This window comes from Triticum aestivum, chromosome 3D (assembly GCF_018294505.1).
Source record: "Triticum aestivum cultivar Chinese Spring chromosome 3D, IWGSC CS RefSeq v2.1, whole genome shotgun sequence".
Taxonomy (NCBI): Eukaryota; Viridiplantae; Streptophyta; class Magnoliopsida; order Poales; family Poaceae; genus Triticum; species Triticum aestivum.
Genome location: NC_057802.1, coordinates 8,461,269 through 8,479,571, shown reverse-complemented (window position 1 = coordinate 8,479,571; position 18,303 = coordinate 8,461,269).

The following is an 18,303-nucleotide window of genomic DNA, read 5'->3' as shown; positions in this document are numbered from 1 at the left end:
TGTTTGTAGGGTAACGCAGCAGAAAACAAAAAAATTCCGACCTACGCACCAGCCCAGGACCACTATGGAGACTGCATACATGGTTTGATATTTTTCGTTACCGAATCGTAGCGCAGCGGAAGTAGAGTCGATGACGAACGGCGGTGCAGATCCCCGCAGCTAGGATTTACAACCTCCCAACCGCGAGGATGTATACCCTCATCCGCCCCACGGATAGACCTCCGGGAGGCGGTCGGACAGTCCCTCGGACGGTGTCGCGGACAGCCCTTCGGGAGGACCCTCAAAACTCGGACAGTCACTCGGACAGCCCTTTGGGAGGATTCACAGAACTCGGACCGTCACTTGGACAGCCCTTTGGGAGGCACTCTCAAAACAGCCCCTCGGGCAAAAGGATCGAAACTACGACCTCTCTACGGGATTGCACACATACGGTGTCATCTATCCGGCACGGCTTCGCCGTCCAGAACTAGTTCCTGCCGGAACCCAGACAGCCTTACGGCTGTACGAAACTCTTTTCGTGGGAGGGAGAGAAGAAGCCAGATAATGCATGGCATGTGTATGAGAGCAAGGGATGATCCTTTAGGTAGCCCCCCTCCACCCCTATTTATAGGCCAAGCCCAAGGGTGGCCTCTCCAAGAAGCCAAGGAGGGAAATACCAAAAAGGCCCTCAAGGTGGCTTCTCCAAGAAGCCAAGCAAAAAGCACTTTCACTATTCATGACGACATTTTTCAGCGTCCGTTCGAACTGAAAATATTTATGTGGGCTCAGAACATTTCCAGTACCCACTAAAATAATTTTCAACGCGTTCCGAAACAATTTCGGTTTAGTGATTTTCATCTGCGAAAAGCAAACAAGAATGCGTTTTCACTATTCATGAAGACAATTTTTCGCGTCCATTAAATCCGAAAATATTTCTGTGGGTCTTAGAATAATTCCAGTACCCACTAAAATGATTTTGGATTCGTTCTGAAACAATTTCAGATTAGTGAATTTCATCTGCGAAAAACAACCAAAGCGGTACCGGCAGCTCCGAAACATTTTCGGTTTTTATTTCTGAAAAATCCAAAAAGTTTCCAGAATGATTCTGGCACCCTCCAAGAATTATCAGGCATGTGCCGAAACCATTTTGACTTAATGGCATACCCCGAAACAACTTTTTCGGTTTCACCAGAACTCATCCGGTGACCTCTCTTTTCAGAACTTTTCTGATGTCTCCGAAAAACCTTTTCCGAAAACTTTCTCTCGGACTCCCTGTCTAGTATTTGGCAGATAGATGACCCTTAAGCGTGTGACCCTATAGGTTCGGTGAAGTATAGACATGACCTGAAACCTCTTCCGATCAATGATCAACGTCGGAGCCGTGGACACCCATATTGACCCTACCCACACGAATGAATATTCGAGTGAACCTCCAGTTGCCGTGAGCTATTCCTGTTGCTTCGCGATATGTCAAAAACACCCGAGGTGAGATTTATTGCATTCATGTGGATCAACAATTTGTCCACCATGCAAGTTACCTCGTTACCGGTTTTGTTCTCTTTTCTCGTTTTCGTGTTCCGGCATCCCAGTGATCAAATCACAATGTGTCTGGCCAGACGATGATGGATACCGCTACACCGAGAGGGCCTGAGTATATCTCTCCATCGTTGGAGGAGCAAATCCCAATCTTGAGCTATCTCGTTACTTGCCATACTTTTCCGTGAACCCGTAAGCCGCCGTAATCACCAGGTTACGGATGACGTTTAACAAACCCCAAAGTTCACGAAGCAAGTATGAAGGAACTCGATACTCTCATGGTCTAAGGAATTATGCAAACATTAACTTCTCTGTGTTATTAACCATTAACTTGTGACGAATGTATCTCATAGCATAACATCAAATTGGGTCGATTCAGCACAAGTGTTCTACTAATAATTGTGCCCTCAAAATTGCCGGCATAGTCATGCCCATGATCAGGAAAACAGGATCATCATGCAATACTTGAGCCAGTCATAGAGGCTTGACTAGGAATACATTTTACCGTTTATTATCCCACACGTGCACATGAGTTTCCCTCCAAGCCTCGTTTTATTTGCAGACTCGAGAATCATTGCAGTTATAGCATGGAACATAAACCTAATTATGAATAGGGAGATAATCAATAACATTTATTTTTGCCTCTAGGGCATATCTCCTACAGACTCCCACTTGCACTATAGAGTCAATATCTAGTTAATGCTAATGCACTTTACACCTATGGCATACTGGTGTAGAAAATGCTTCGCTTGTGGCATAGCCTGATGTCCAACGGATCTGACGACTTCAGCTCCGTGTGTATCTTTGCATATCCTCACGTTTTCACGCTTTCACAAAATTCATATTTTGTGTGGACTTTATTTTTATGTATGTGAATCACAGGTCGAACCTGGATTCCTCAGACTGAGTTATGGAGAAACTACCTGCAGTAGTGTCCCATTGACAAAAGCCATCTTGGAACCATACTTAGTTCATGAATGAACTATATGATTCAACATCTTGTTTATCGCTTCTAAAGCGTCAACATACTTAGTCATTTGTTATAGAATTCACCACAATATCCTGTTGGGAACAATTTCCAACTACAGTGCCACCATATTGTGTATCACACAAAACCCTTAATTTAAATCGAAAATCGCATGGAGAAAAGATGAAGACTATATCGATGTAACATTTTACAACGAACTCTTCATGATCTCCGCTTGCGAGAAAACATATCATCAGTACTTACTCTAGTACTCAATGACATCTTTCACTGTTGTCCCACGATCAGTACTTTGATCACTTTAGTATCCATACTCGCAACACCTTGGGAGTATCGGACATATCTGGTTGTTTTACATACCATGGAATACATGATTAATCCAAACACAAAAGTGTGTGGAATCTGCATCATGTATTTTGCTCATCAGTGTTTTGGGACACCGAGTCTTGCAAAAAACTCTTCCATGTGACTCCGGCAAGAATCACTCCTTGGCGGTTTTAAATGCTAAAAGGTTTTAGCACCTTGTCAATATGTATTCATTGCTTAGCCCTATTAGGTAAATCTATCTCCATAGATCATTATGCCTAATATTGAGGCTATTTAGCCTAAGCACTTCATCAAAAAACTATTTTCAAATGAAGTCCTAATTCGTGTCAAGAAATTTATTTCCAATTAACAATGTGTCAAGCACACAAGGTTTTTAGAAATATTATTACGCTCCCACTTACTTTCTTGAATTACAAGCATCTTCGTTACCCATTGATGAAGTCAAACCCCTTTGACCATTTCATCAAAGCACGAAGATTCCAACTCCATTTTGCTCTCTTCTGTCCATCGCTGGAACTCTGAAGTTTGCACCCTTACTAGCATCCTCTGGATAGACAAAATGCCTTGGACTGTAACACATGCAAGTCCTTGGTTTCATTTCCATCAGATGGAAATCCTATTGTCATCCATGTTCATATCTCATGATTGAAATATGTATTAATTGCTAGTTCAACCCGAACCGACTTTAAGCATCGCTACGATGAAAACAACCTCATCGTAGTCAACTCTTGAACTTGTCATTTCAACAAGTCGAGCTTTATGGATAAAACATTTTTATTCGTATCAGTTTTAAGTTCCAGAAATATTCGTTAGACTCTAAGTCTTCCGAAAGGTGTATCAAGGTTTTAATCTTGAATCACTTATATGGAAACTAACTCGGGTTGTATTGGCATTTAGCCAATTCCGGAGTCAGGGCCCATCAACGCTTCCTTGTGTATCGTAGGTATAATGTTGTCTAACAACAATATCTCGTTTGCGCACTTGAGAGGTTTGCACGAGCCTTGCCTACGTGGTTCAGCTGCAAGTTCGACCGAAGTTCATACATTTTATTGTAGAGACTTCCGTATCAGTCGCAGTAGGAAACCCTGGAATTACTTCCAAGGTCTCTTTCCTTTGATCTGATGACGAAGATACTGTTTATCTCGTCGAGTTGCACTATTCTCCCACTCACCTTTTTGAAAGAACCATTCTCTTTAAAAGCACACCATTTCGCGGCAAAACTATTTGCCTCGGTATAGTGAGGGAGGAATACCCAACATTTTGGTATAACCTACAAAGTAGCACTTGTCTGATTTGGAATAGGTTTGTAACCTTTTACACAAGCCCCGCATTCCAAATGTTAAGAAAAGATATAACATGGTTGGGCGTACCATACCATGGCTTCATTTCAACAGACCCGATGTAGCTCTTTTCAGTGTAAAAGCCGCAGTCTCTAAAGCATCACTTTAAAAGGGATAATGGCAAATTTATTTATGTCATCTTTGACCTTACCATGTCATAAATGGTTAGATTACATCTCCACGGACTTTCCACTTGCAGTGGTGTTCCGGGAGGTGCAAGTTATGAAACCCCTTTCACAACTCATCAGACATTCGCTAAACATGTAACTCAAATATTCCTTTGTGCAATCAAATTGTAGAAACATAATTTTCTTGTTACAATAACTTCTACTTCATTTTTGAAAACCTTTCGAATGATTTCAAAAGATCCAGACTTACGTCTCATCAAGTAAATATCCATATATCTACTTGAGTCATTTCTGAAGATGAATAAATCCACCACTAACAACACTTATCGGACTACACACATCAAATGTATGATCACTAATAAGTTTGTTGTTCGTTCCTTATGGCCTGTGAACGGTATTTTAGTCACTTCACTTTTCGGAGGAAAGTTGCAAGTGTCAGATGATTCAAAATCAAAAAGACTTCAAAATCCATCATAATGGAATTTTCCATGCGGGTTTCTCCAATGTGACCAAATGTAGTGCCACACTTGTGTGGTATTCTTTTAGTCTTGCGACATTTAGCGTCAGTGTTATGGATGTATCATATTACCATCAATATTCATAACATACATCCCATCTTGGATGGAAGCATGGCCCTTCATGTTATTCATAATACTTAACAACAATTGTTGTTTTTATGAACAACTCTTTTGCAACAAACATTGTGCAATGGGCTAGAGTGTATGAAACTCTAAAATGAATTATGAAAGTAAACCCAGAGGTATTGTATTATTATCAATATTCATAACATACATCTCATTCATAATGAAAGTATGGCCCTTGTGTTATTCATAACATCGAACATAAAAAGTTCTCTTATGAACAACCTTCTTGCAAGATACCTTATGCAATGGGCTAGAGTTTGTAAAACTCTAAATGAATTATGAAAATAAATACAGACGGCAATACACCGATGGAAGGTATAGTAACATTTACTATGTTCCCTGTGTATACCTTAACCTCATTTCTGGCTAGTCTTTTTAGGCCATAGTAGCTCTTACATTGATTCGCAACAGAATGCAATCGAGCGGGTATCTTTGTGATTAACTCACAATACCCAAGAATTAGTGATTAACATGTTTAACCATAATTCCCAAGAACTATATCTTTGACCAGCCTACTATACATCAAAAACTTGTATGACATTCATACATGAGCTGGATATTCCAGTCATCTTTCTTTCTGCCTTTATACTTCTAACAGTTTAACTTTTAGTATTTCTCCTACTCGCAAAAGAAGCACCCAACTTAAGAGTGGCGTTAGCCCCGGACTTCCTAGGCGTGTAAGTCATACTAACACCCTTTGGACACTTCCTTTCTCTTTAAGTTGTTGTTTTATTCACCTTTCATTATATGACAGGCGTTCTTCTGGATCCCTTTCCCAACAGTCAAATGCATAGTAAACACTTTTACTAATACTTGCAAACAAACATTGCTTTGTTTGTATCTGAAAATAATTTTCAGTTCCATGAATATCATATAACTATCCCAACTTTCGAAGTTTGGGTTTCATGGAAGCAAACATATTCCACTTGACCGTAACAGAATTCTAGCTTTTGGATCGAAGGACGAGAGTCACATGATCCATAGCATTAGCGGGAGGATACGGAAAGCATGCGATAGGACAAAGTCCTTCTCGGCACTTTTGAGGACAATCCTCATATTACGTTACCAATCGTAAAGTTTTAACCAGATATTTAACAGCTATTCAATTTTAACAGGGAAAGTGGAATCGCGAGCCATTATTCTACAACTATTTTGCAAGAAACACTTAGACAGTGTTCATAATTAATTGCACTGAGATTAAACATGTTAATTCAACAGTGCGCTCCCACTCAAATCAATATCTCTCATAATTAATTTTGAGTGATACAAGATCCAGACTTCAATTCATCGACATAGAATCATCATATCATAACAGGAATTTTAATCGGTAGGCCAACTTGCCGATCACATCTCTATGTGACTCTTGCTCATCTTTCGATGCGTGTGTTCCGAGCTCAGGACGATCCTGCCTGAACGTCAAGACAACCAAGTGATCTTGCTGCGAGGTCTGACCTCACCCGCCTCACACTTCTCTAATCGTTCGTACCCATGCATCCATGGCGCACCCCGAAAAGATAGGTGTCGTGACGGTGCTACACTTGGGAGAACACTAACTACTTGATATTTTAGTGAGAGATCACCCTAACAAAAAGCGACTACCGCGCAATCAAGAAGGGTGCATCATAAGGGATAAACATCTCAGGCAATTCATAATAGCATGATATGGTATAGCCCTTTTTGACGGAGAAGTCTTTCATTTCTTCGTCTTCGGCATTCGCGTCGGTGTTCACCTTCGCGAAGATTGCCACCACCTTGTCGATGCGCCAGATAATATTGCTATCTCTATAGCCAATAAAATAAGTGCATTACTTAAGGTTGACACGCAGGTCATTAAAGTGACAATCATATGGCTCCAGCCATCATGCCGAATCATGACACGCAGGTCATGTTAATTACATCATATAGTCATCTCATACATAATCAAATTGAATATGAGCATTGCTATACCACATCACATGCACATCCTGCAAAACCAAGTTAGACGCCTCTAATCGGTTTATGCAAAATTTTATTTTATGTGGCTTCTAAGGTTTTGACTTAAACCGCAGCTACCAACGTTTTATCATCAAGTATGATTATTCAAGTTGCTAGATTAACATCTCGGGGTGTATGAAACACGAGATAATTAATTCTCGAGCCCCATACTAAACTTCGTCATACGCATGACCCCCGTGCAGATCATATCTGCAATCCCTTTCATCAGCGAATTTCATCTTTCTTTTGACTACGGCAGAACCCAAAGAACTGATAGCACTTCCATGATCAATCAGGATCACGGATTGCCAGAACTTTGTCAAATTCCACCATGCTGTCTCGAGATTGAGCAAACGCAAATTCTAGGGAAGCAACAAGAACGTCGGGTAACAGATTTCATCTGTCACCCGCATAAATAATTTTCAGCAATAGATCTCATCTACTACCTAATTATATTATGCAATACCCATACATCTCCATGTATTCTAGATCGAAACCTGCATCTACGCATAGCACGGCTCTTGATGCCACTGTAGGGTAACGCAGCAGAAAACAAAAAATTTCCGACCTACGCACCAGCCCAGGACCACTATGGAGACTGCATACATGGTTTGATCTTTTTCGTTACCGACTCGTAGCGCAGCGGAAGTAGAGTCGATGACGAACGGCGGTGCAGATCCCCGCAGCTAGGATTTACAACCTCCCAACCGCGAGGATGTATATCCTCATCCACTCCACGGACAGCCCTCCGGGAGGCAGTCGGACAGTCCCTCGGATGGTGTCGCGGACAGCCCTTCGGGAGGACCCTCAAAACTCGGACGGTCACTCGGACAGCCCTTCGGGAGGATTCACAGAACTCGGACCGTCACTTGGACAGCCCTTCGGGAGGCACTCTCAAAACAGCCCCTCGGGCAAAAGGATCGAAACTACGACCTCTCTACGGGATTGCACACATACGGTGTCATCTATCCGGCAGGGCTTCGCCGTCCAGAACTAGTTCCTGCCGGAACCCAGACAGCCTTACGGCTCTACGAAACTCTTTTCGTGGGAGGGAGAGAAGAAGCCAGATAATGCATGGCATGTGTATGAGAGCAAGGGATGATCCTTTAGGTAGCCCCCCTCCACCCCTATTTATAGGCCAAGCCCAAGGGTGGCCTCTCCAAGAAGCCAAGGAGGGAAATACCAAAAAGGCCCTCAAGGTGGCTTCTCCAAGAAGCCAAGCAAAAAGCACTTTCACTATTCATGACGACATTTTTCAGCGTCCGTTCGAACTAAAAATATTTATGTGGGCTCAGAACATTTCCAGTACCCACTAAAATAATTTTCAACGCGTTCCGAAACAATTTCGGTTTAGTGATTTTCATCTGCGAAAAGCAAACAAGAATGCGTTTTCACTATTCATGAAGACAATTTTTCGCGTCCATTAAATCCGAAAATATTTCTATGGGTCTTAGAATAATTCCAGTACCCACTAAAATGATTTTGGATTCGTTCTGAAACAATTTCAGATTAGTGAATTTCATCTGCGAAAAACAACCAAAGCGGTACCGGCAGCTCCGAAACATTTTCGGTTTTTATTTCTGAAAATTCCATAAAGTTTCCAGAATGAGTCTGGCACCCTCCAAGAATTATCAGGCATGTGCCGAAACCATTTTGACTTAATGGCATACCCCGAAACAACTTTTTCGGTTTCACCAGAACTCATCCGGTGACCTCTCTTTTCAGAACTTTTCTGATGTCTCCGAAAAACCTTTTCCGAAAACTTTCTCTCGGACTCCCTGTCTAGTATTTGGCAGATAGATGACCCTTAAGCGTGTGACCCTATAGGTTCGGTGAAGTATAGACATGACCTGAAACCTCTTCCGATCAATGATCAACGTCGGAGCCGTGGACACCCATATTGACCCTACCCACACGAATGAATATTCGAGTGAACCTCCAGTTGCCGTGAGCTATTCCTGTTGCTTCGCGATATGTCAAAAACACCCGAGGTGAGATTTATTGCATTCATGTGGATCAACAATTTGTCCACCATGCAAGTTACCTCGTTACCGGTTTTGTTCTCTTTTCTCGTTTTCGTGTTCCGGCATCCCAGTGATCAAATCACAATGTGTCTGGCCAGACGATGATGGATACCGCTACACCGAGAGGGCCTGAGTATATCTCTCCATCGTTGGAGGAGCAAATCCCAATCTTGAGCTATCTCGTTACTTGCCATACTTTTCCGTGAACCCGTAAGCCGCCGTAATCACCAGGTTACGGATGACGTTTAACAAACCCCAAAGTTCACGAAGCAAGTATGAAGGAACTCGATACTCTCATGGTCTAAGGAATTATGCAAACATTAACTTCTCTGTGTTATTAACCATTAACTTGTGACGAATGTATCTCATAGCATAACATCAAATTGGGTCGATTCAGCACAAGTGTTCTACTAATAATTGTGCCCTCAAAATTGCCGGCATAGTCATGCCCATGATCAGGAAAACAGGATCATCATGCAATACTTGAGCCAGTCATAGAGGCTTGACTAGGAATACATTTTACCGTTTATTATCCCACACGTGCACATGAGTTTCCCTCCAAGCCTCGTTTTATTTGCAGACTCGAGAATCATTGCAGTTATAGCATGGAACATAAACCTAATTATGAATAGGGAGATAATCAATAACATTTATTTTTGCCTCTAGGGCATATCTCCTACAGACTCCCACTTGCACTATAGAGTCAATATCTAGTTAATGCTAATGCACTTTACACCTATGGCATACTGGTGTAGAAAATGCTTCGCTTGTGGCATAGCCTGATGTCCAACGGATCTGACGACTTCAGCTCCGTGTGTATCTTTGCATATCCTCACGTTTTCACGCTTTCACAAAATTCATATTTTGTGTGGACTTTATTTTTATGTATGTGAATCACAGGTCGAACCTGGATTCCTCAGACTGAGTTATGGAGAAACTACCTGCAGTAGTGTCCCATTGACAAAAGCCATCTTGGAACCATACTTAGTTCATGAATGAACTATATGATTCAACATCTTGTTTATCGCTTCTAAAGCGTCAACATACTTAGTCATTTGTTATAGAATTCACCACAGTATCATGTTGGGAACAATTTCCAACTACAGTGCCACCATATTGTGTATCACACAAAACCCTTAACTTAAATCGAAAATCGCATGGAGAAAAGATGAAGACTGTATCGATGTAACATTTTACAACGAACTCTTCACGATCTCCGCTTGCAAGAAAACATATCATCAGTACTTACTCTAGTACTCAATGACATCTTTCACTGTTGTCCCACGATCAGTACTTTGATCACTTTAGTATCCATACTCGCAACACCTTGGGAGTATCGAACATATCTGGTTGTTTTACATACCATGGAATACATGATTAATCCAAACACAAAAGTGTGTGGAATCTGCATCATGTATTTTGCTCATCAGTGTTTTGGGACACCGAGTCTTGCAAAAAAAACTCTTCCATGTGACTCCGGCAAGAATCACTCCTTGGCGGTTCTAAATGCTAAAAGGTTTTAGCACCTTGTCAATATGTATTCATTGCTTAGCCCTATTAGGTAAATCTATCTCCATAGATCATTATGCCTAATATTGAGGCTATTTAGCCTAAGAACTTCATCAAAAAACTATTTTCAAATGAAGTCCTAATTCGTGTCAAGAAATTTATTTCCAATTAACAATGTGTCAAGCACACAAGATTTTTAGAAATATTATTATGCTCCCACTTACTTTCTTGAATTACAAGCATCTTCGTTACCCATTGATGAAGTCAAACCCCTTTGACCATTTCATCAAAGCACGAAGATTCCAACTCCATTTTGCTCTCTTCTGTCCATCGCTGGAACTCTGAAGTTTGCACCCTTACTCATCCTCTGGATAGAAAAAATGCCTTGGACTGTAACACATGCAAGTCCTTGGTTTCATTTCCATCAGATGGAAATCCTATTGTCATCCATGTTCTCATGATTGAAATATGTATTAATTGCTAGTTCAACCCGAACCGACTTTAAGCGTCACTACGATGAAAACAACCTCATCGTATTCAACAATTGAACTTGTCATTTCAACAAGTCGAGCTTTATGGATAAAACATTTTTATCCGTATCAGTTTTAAGTTCCATAAATATTCGTTAGACTCTAAGTCTTCCGAAAGGTGCATCAAGGTTTTAATCTTGAATCACTTATATGGAAACTAACTCGGGTTGTATTGGCATTTAGCCAATTCCGGAATCAGGGCCCATCAATGCTTCCTTGTGTATCGTAGGTATAATGTTGTCTAACAACAATATCTCGTTTGCGCACCTGAGAGGTTTACGAGCCTTGCCTACGTGGTTCAGCTGCAAGTTCGACCGAAATTCATACATTTTATTGTAGAGACTTCCGTATCAGTCGCAGTAGGAAACCCTGGAATTACTTCCAAGGTCTCTTTCCTTTGATCTGATGATGAAGATACTGTTTATCTTGTCGAGTTGCACTATTCTCCCACTCACCTTTTTGAAAGAACCATTCTCTTTAAAAGCACACTGTTTCGCGGCAAAACTATTTGCCTCGGTATAGTGAGGGAGGAATACCCAACATTTTGGTATAACCTACAAAGTAGCACTTGTCTGATTTGGAATAGGTTTGTAACCTTTTACACAAGCCCCGCATTCCAAATGTTAAGAAAAGATATAACATGGTTGGGCGTACCATACCATGGCTTCATTTCAACAGACCCGATGTAGCTCTTTTCAGTGTAAAAGCCGCAGTCTCTAAAGCATCACTTTAAAAGGGATAAAGGCAAATTTATTTATGTCATCTTTGACCTTACCATGTCATAAATGGTTAGATTACATCTCCACGGACTTTCCACTTGTAGTGGTGTTCCAGGAGGTGCAAGTTATGAAACCCCTTTCACAACTCATCAGACATTCGCTAAACATGTAACTCAAATATTCCTTTGTGCAATCAAATTGCAGAAACATAATTTTCTTGTTACAATAACTTCTACTTCATTTTTGAAAACCTTTCGAATGATTTCAAAAGATCCAGACTTACGTCTCATCAAGTAAATATTCATATATCTACTTGAGTCATTTCTGAAGATGAATAAATCCACCACTAACAACACTTATCGGACTACACACGTCAAATGTATGATCACTAATAAGTTTGTTGTTCGTTCCTTTTGGCCTGTGAACGGTATTTTAGTCACTTCACTTTTCGGAGGAAAGTTGCAAGTGTCAGATGATTCAAAATCAAAAAGACTTCAAAATCCATCATAATGGAATTTTCCATGCGGGTTTCTCCAATGTGACCAAATGTAGTGCCACACTTGTGTGGTATTCTTTTAGTCTTGCAACATTTAGCGTCAGTGTTATGGATGTATCATATTACCATCAATATTCATAACATACATCCCATCTTGGATGGAAGCATGGCCCTTCATGTTATTCATAATACTTAACAACAATTGTTGTTTTTATGAACAACTCTTTTGCAACAAACATTGTGCAATGGGCTAGAGTGTATGACACTCTAAAATGAATTATGAAAGTAAACCCAGAGGTATTGTATTATTATCAATATTCATAACATACATCTCATTCATAATGAAAGTATGGCCCTTGTGTTATTCATAACATCGAACATAAAAAGTTCTCTTATGAACAACCTTATTGCAAGATACCTTATGCAATGGGCTAGAGTTTGTAAAACTCTAAATGAATTATGAAAATAAATACAGACGGCAATACACCGATGGAAGGTATAGTAACATTTACTGTGTTCCCTGTGTATACCTTAACCTCATTTCTGGCTAGTCTTTTTAGGCCATAGTAGCTCTTACATTGATTCGCAACAGAATGCAATCGAGCAGGTATCTTTGTGATTAACTCACAATACCCAAGAATTAGTGATTAACATGTTTAACCATAATTCCCAAGAACTATATCTTTGACCAGCCTACTATACATCAAAAACTTGTATGACATTCATACATGAGCTGGATATTCCAGTCATCTTTCTTTCTGCCTTTATACTTCTAACAGTTTAACTTTTAGTATTTCTCCTACTCGCAAAAGAAGCACCCAAGTTAAGAGTGGCGTTAGCCCCGGACTTCCTAGGTGTGTAAGTCATACTAACACCCTTTAGACACTTCCTTTCTCTTTAAGTTGTTGTTTTATTCACCTTTCATTATATGACAGGCGTTCTTCTGGATCCCTTTCCCAACAGTCAAATGCATAGTAAACACTTTTACTAATACTTGCAAACAAACATTGCTTTGTTTGTATCTGAAAATAATTTTCAGTTCCATGAATATTATATAACTATCCCAACTTTCGAAGTTTGGGTTTCATGGAAGCAAACATATTCCACTTGACCGTAACAGAATTCGAGCTTTTGGATCGAAGGACGAGAGTCACATGATCCATAGCATTAGCGGGAGGATACGGAAAGCATGCGATAGGACAAAGTCCTTCTCGGCACTTTTGAGGACAATCCTCATATTACGTTACCAATCGTAAAGTTTTAACCAGATATTTAACAGCTATTCAATTTTAACAGGGAAAGTGGAATCGCGAGCCATTATTTTACAACTATTTTGCAAGAAACACTTAGACAGTGTTCATAATTAATTGCACTGAGATTTAAACATGTTAATTCAACAGTGCGCTCCCACTCAAATCAATATCTCTCATAATTAATTTTGAGTGATACAAGATCCAGACTTCAATTCATCGACATAGAATCATCATATCATAACAGGAATTTTAATCGGTAGGCCAACTTGCCGATCACATCTCTATGTGACTCTTGCTCATCTTTCGATGCGTGTCTTCCGAGCTCAGGACGATCCTGCCTGAACGTCAAGACAACCAAGTGATCTTGCTGCGAGGTCTGACCTCACCCGCCTCACACTTCTCTAATCGTTCGTACCCATGCATCCATGGCGCACCCCGAAAAGATAGGTGTCGTGACGGTGCTACACTTGGGAGAACACTAACTACTTGATATTTTAGTGAGAGATCACCCTAACAAAAAGCGACTACCGCGCAATCAAGAAGGGTGCATCATAAGGGATAAACATCTCAGGCAATTCATAATAGCATGATATGGTATAGCCCTTTTTGACGGAGAAGTCTTTCATTTCTTCGTCTTCGGCATTCGCGTCGGTGTTCACCTTCGCGAAGATTGCCACCACCTTGTCGATGCGCCAGATAATATTGCTATCTCTATAGCCAATAAAATAAGTGCATTACTTAAGGTTGACACGCAGGTCATTAAAGTGACAATCATATGGCCCCATCCATCATGCCGAATCATGACACGCAGGTCATGTTAATTACATCATATAGTCATCTCATACATAATCAAATTGAATATGAGCATTGTATACCACATCACATGCACATCCTGCAAAACCAAGTTAGACGCCTCTAATCGATTTACGCAAAATTTTATTTTATGTGGCTTCTAAGGTTTTGACTTAAACCGCAGCTACCAACGTTTTATCATCAAGTATGATTATTCAAGTTGCTAGATTAACATCTCGGGGTGTATGAAACACGAGATAATTAAATCTCGAGCCCCATACTAAACTTCGTCATACGCATGACCCCCGTGCAGATCATATCTGCAATGCCCTTTCATCAGCGAATTTCATCTTTCTTTTGACTACGGCAGAACCCAAAGAACTGATAGCACTTCCATGATCAATCAGGATCACGGATTGCCAGAACTTTGTCAAATTCCACCATGCTGTCTCAAGATTGAGCAAACGCAAATTCTAGGGAAGCAACAAGAACGTCGGGTAACAGATTTCATCTGTCACCCGCATAAATAATTTTCAGCAATAGATCTCATCTACTACCTAATTATATTATGCAATACCCATACATCTCCATGTATTCTAGATCGAAACCTGCATCTACGCATAGCACGGCTCTTGATGCCACTGTAGGGTAACGCAGCAGAAAACAAAAAATTTCCGACCTACGCACCAGCCCAGGACCACTATGGAGACTGCATACATGGTTTGATCTTTTTCGTTACCGACTCGTAGCACAGCGGAAGTAGAGTCGATGACGAACGGCGGTGCAGATCCCCGCAGCTAGGATATACAACCTCCCAACCGCGAGGATGTATATCCTCATCCGCTCCACGGATAGCCCTCCGGGAGGCAGTCGGACAGTCCCTCGGATGGTGTCGCGGACAGCCCTTCGGGAGGACCCTCAAAACTCGGACGGTCACTCGGACAGCCCTTCGGGAGGATTCACAGAACTCGGACCGTCACTTGGACAGCCCTTCGGGAGGCACTCTCAAAACAGCCCCTCGGGCAAAAGGATCGAAACTACGACCTCTCTACGGGATTGCACACATACGGTGTCATCTATCCGGCAGGGCTTCGCCGTCCAGAACTAGTTCCTGCCGGAACCCAGACAGCCTTACGGCTCTACGAAACTCTTTTCGTGGGAGGGAGAGAAGAAGCCAGATAATGCATGGCATGTGTATGAGAGCAAGGGATGATCCTTTAGGTAGCCCCCCTCCACCCCTATTTATAGGCCAAGCCCAAGGGTGGCCTCTCCAAGAAGCCAAGGAGGGAAATACCAAAAAGGCCCTCAAGGTGGCTTCTCCAAGAAGCCAAGCAAAAAGCACTTTCACTATTCATGACGACATTTTTCAGCGTCCGTTCGAACTGAAAATATTTATGTGGGCTCAGAACATTTCCAGTACCCACTAAAATAATTTTCAACGCGTTCCGAAACAATTTCGGTTTAGTGATTTTCATCTGCGAAAAGCAAACAAGAATGCGTTTTCACTATTCATGAAGACAATTTTTCGCGTCCATTAAATCCGAAAATATTTCTATGGGTCTTAGAATAATTCCAGTACCCACTAAAATGATTTTGGATTCGTTCTGAAACAATTTCAGATTAGTGAATTTCATCTGCGAAAAACAACCAAAGCGGTACCGGCAGCTCCGAAACATTTTCGGTTTTTATTTCTGAAAATTCCATAAAGTTTCCAGAATGATTCTGGCACCCTCCAAGAATTATCAGGCATGTGCTGAAACAATTTTGACTTAATGGCATACCCCGAAACAACTTTTTCGGTTTCACCAGAACTCATCCGGTGACCTCTCTTTTCAGAACTTTTCTGATGTCTCCGAAAAACCTTTTCCGAAAACTTTCTCTCAGACTCCCTGTCTAGTATTCAGCAGATAGATGACCCTTAAGCGTGTGACCCTATAGGTTCGGTGAAGTATAGACATGACCTGGAACCTCTTCCGATCAATGATCAACATCGGAGCCGTGGACACCCATATTGACCCCTATACCCACACGAATGAATATTCGAGTGAACCTCCAGTTGCCGTGAGCTATTCCTGTTGCTTCGCGATATGTCACAAACACCCGAGGTGAGATTTATTGCATTCATGTGGATCAACAATTTGTCCACCATGCAAGTTACCTCGTTACCGGTTTTGTTCTCTTTTCTCGTTTTCGTGTTCCGGCATCCCAGTGATCAAATCACAATGTGTCGGGCCAGACGATGATGGATACCGCTACACCGAGAGGGCCCGAGTATATCTCTCCATCGTCGGAGGAGCAAATCCCAATCTTGAGCTATCTCGTTACTTGCCATACTTTTCCGTGAACCCGTAAGCCGCCGTAATAGCCACCCAGTTATGGATGACGTTTAACAAACCCCAAAGTTCACGAAGCAAGTATGAAGGAACTCGATACTCTCATGGTCTAAGGAATTATGCAAACATTAACTTCTCTGTGTTATTAACCATTAACTTGTGACGAATGTATCTCATAGCATAACATCAAATTGGGTCGATTCAACACAAGTGTTCTACTAATAATTGTGCCCTCAAAATTGCCGGCATAGTCATGCCCATGATCAAGAAAACAGGATCATCATGCAATACTTGAGCCAGTCATAGAGGCTTGACTAGGAATACATTTTACCGTTTATTATCCCACACGTGCACATGAGTTTCCCTCCAAGCCTCGTTTTATTTGCAGACTCGAGAATCATTGCAGTTATAGCATGGAACATAAACCTAATTATGAATAGGGAGATAATCAATAACATTTATTTTTGCCTCTAGGGCATATCTCCTACATTGTTAACAATTGCCTAGGATAATTCCGCACACCGATCCATCATTATTTCATGCTCGCTATTTATAATATATAGTAATATATTCTAACTTTATGCTAACAACACTTATTTTTATATTTTAATTCTCCGATATCATGCAAAGTTATCCTCTTCATACCCACAACGTAGTTCTATTTCTCATTTCTAGATGGAAGCAAACGTTTGGTGTACGTAGAGTTGTATCAGTGGCAGATAGGACTTTAGAGAATATTGATCTTACCTTTAGCTCCTTGTGGGTTCGACACTCCATATTTATCACTTCCACCTTTGGAAATTGCTACGATGATTCCTTGCAATTGGAGATTATCAACCAACTACAGTTCAATGGAGGGAGAGTTGGTGTAGATCATTGGTGCATATTTCCGAGGATTAAATCTCCCAACCATGAGAATTATTCCCTTGAAGAAAGATCGAACGCACGACCTCTCTGCCGGTATCCACGCATACGGAATTAACGATCCAACATGGCTTCACCATCTAGAGCTAAGTCGTGTCAGAGTACAAGAATGTAGGAGTAGCAACCTCGTGACATAGAGTAATTTGAAGTAGAGAGAGGGACGGTGTAGCAACGAAACATAAAAAGATGTGTTCCAAGGGGCTGGCTCTCCCCTATTTTTATAACAACCAGGGGGAGATGGTCGACTTGGAGAGGAGGCAGCCCCAAGGGGTATGCCCCATCTACAGCTGGTTGCCCCCAAGGAGGTGCGCCCTCTCTCCCAACCCTAGATGCACGTGGCTTACCCTCCAAAGCAATGGGGTGCCCCCACTAATGGTCCTAGTGGCCCATGTAGGGCTGCCCCACTTGGGCCTTGCCAAATGGCAACCCCGCGGCGCCATCCGGAATATTTCAAGAGGTTTCAGAAACTTTTGGAACCTTCCCACGGCTTCTGACTGCATTCTAGGGTTACTCAGAACTTTTCCGGTTTTTAGATATCCGGTTTTTAGATATCCTGTTTTTCTTCCAAAACATTTTCTCCTTACCCGAAACTCTTTCGGTGCAAATTACATGAGCGCCTGCACTTCTAATACTCAACAGATTGGTGACCTTTAAAAGTGTGATCACGCAGGTTTGGTAAAGTATAGACATGATCAGAACTCCTTCCATTCAATGATCAATAGCGGAGCCATGGACATCCATATTGACCCCCTATACCCACAATAATAATTATTAGGTGAACATGTTGTTCCTGTGCTATTCCTTTTCCTT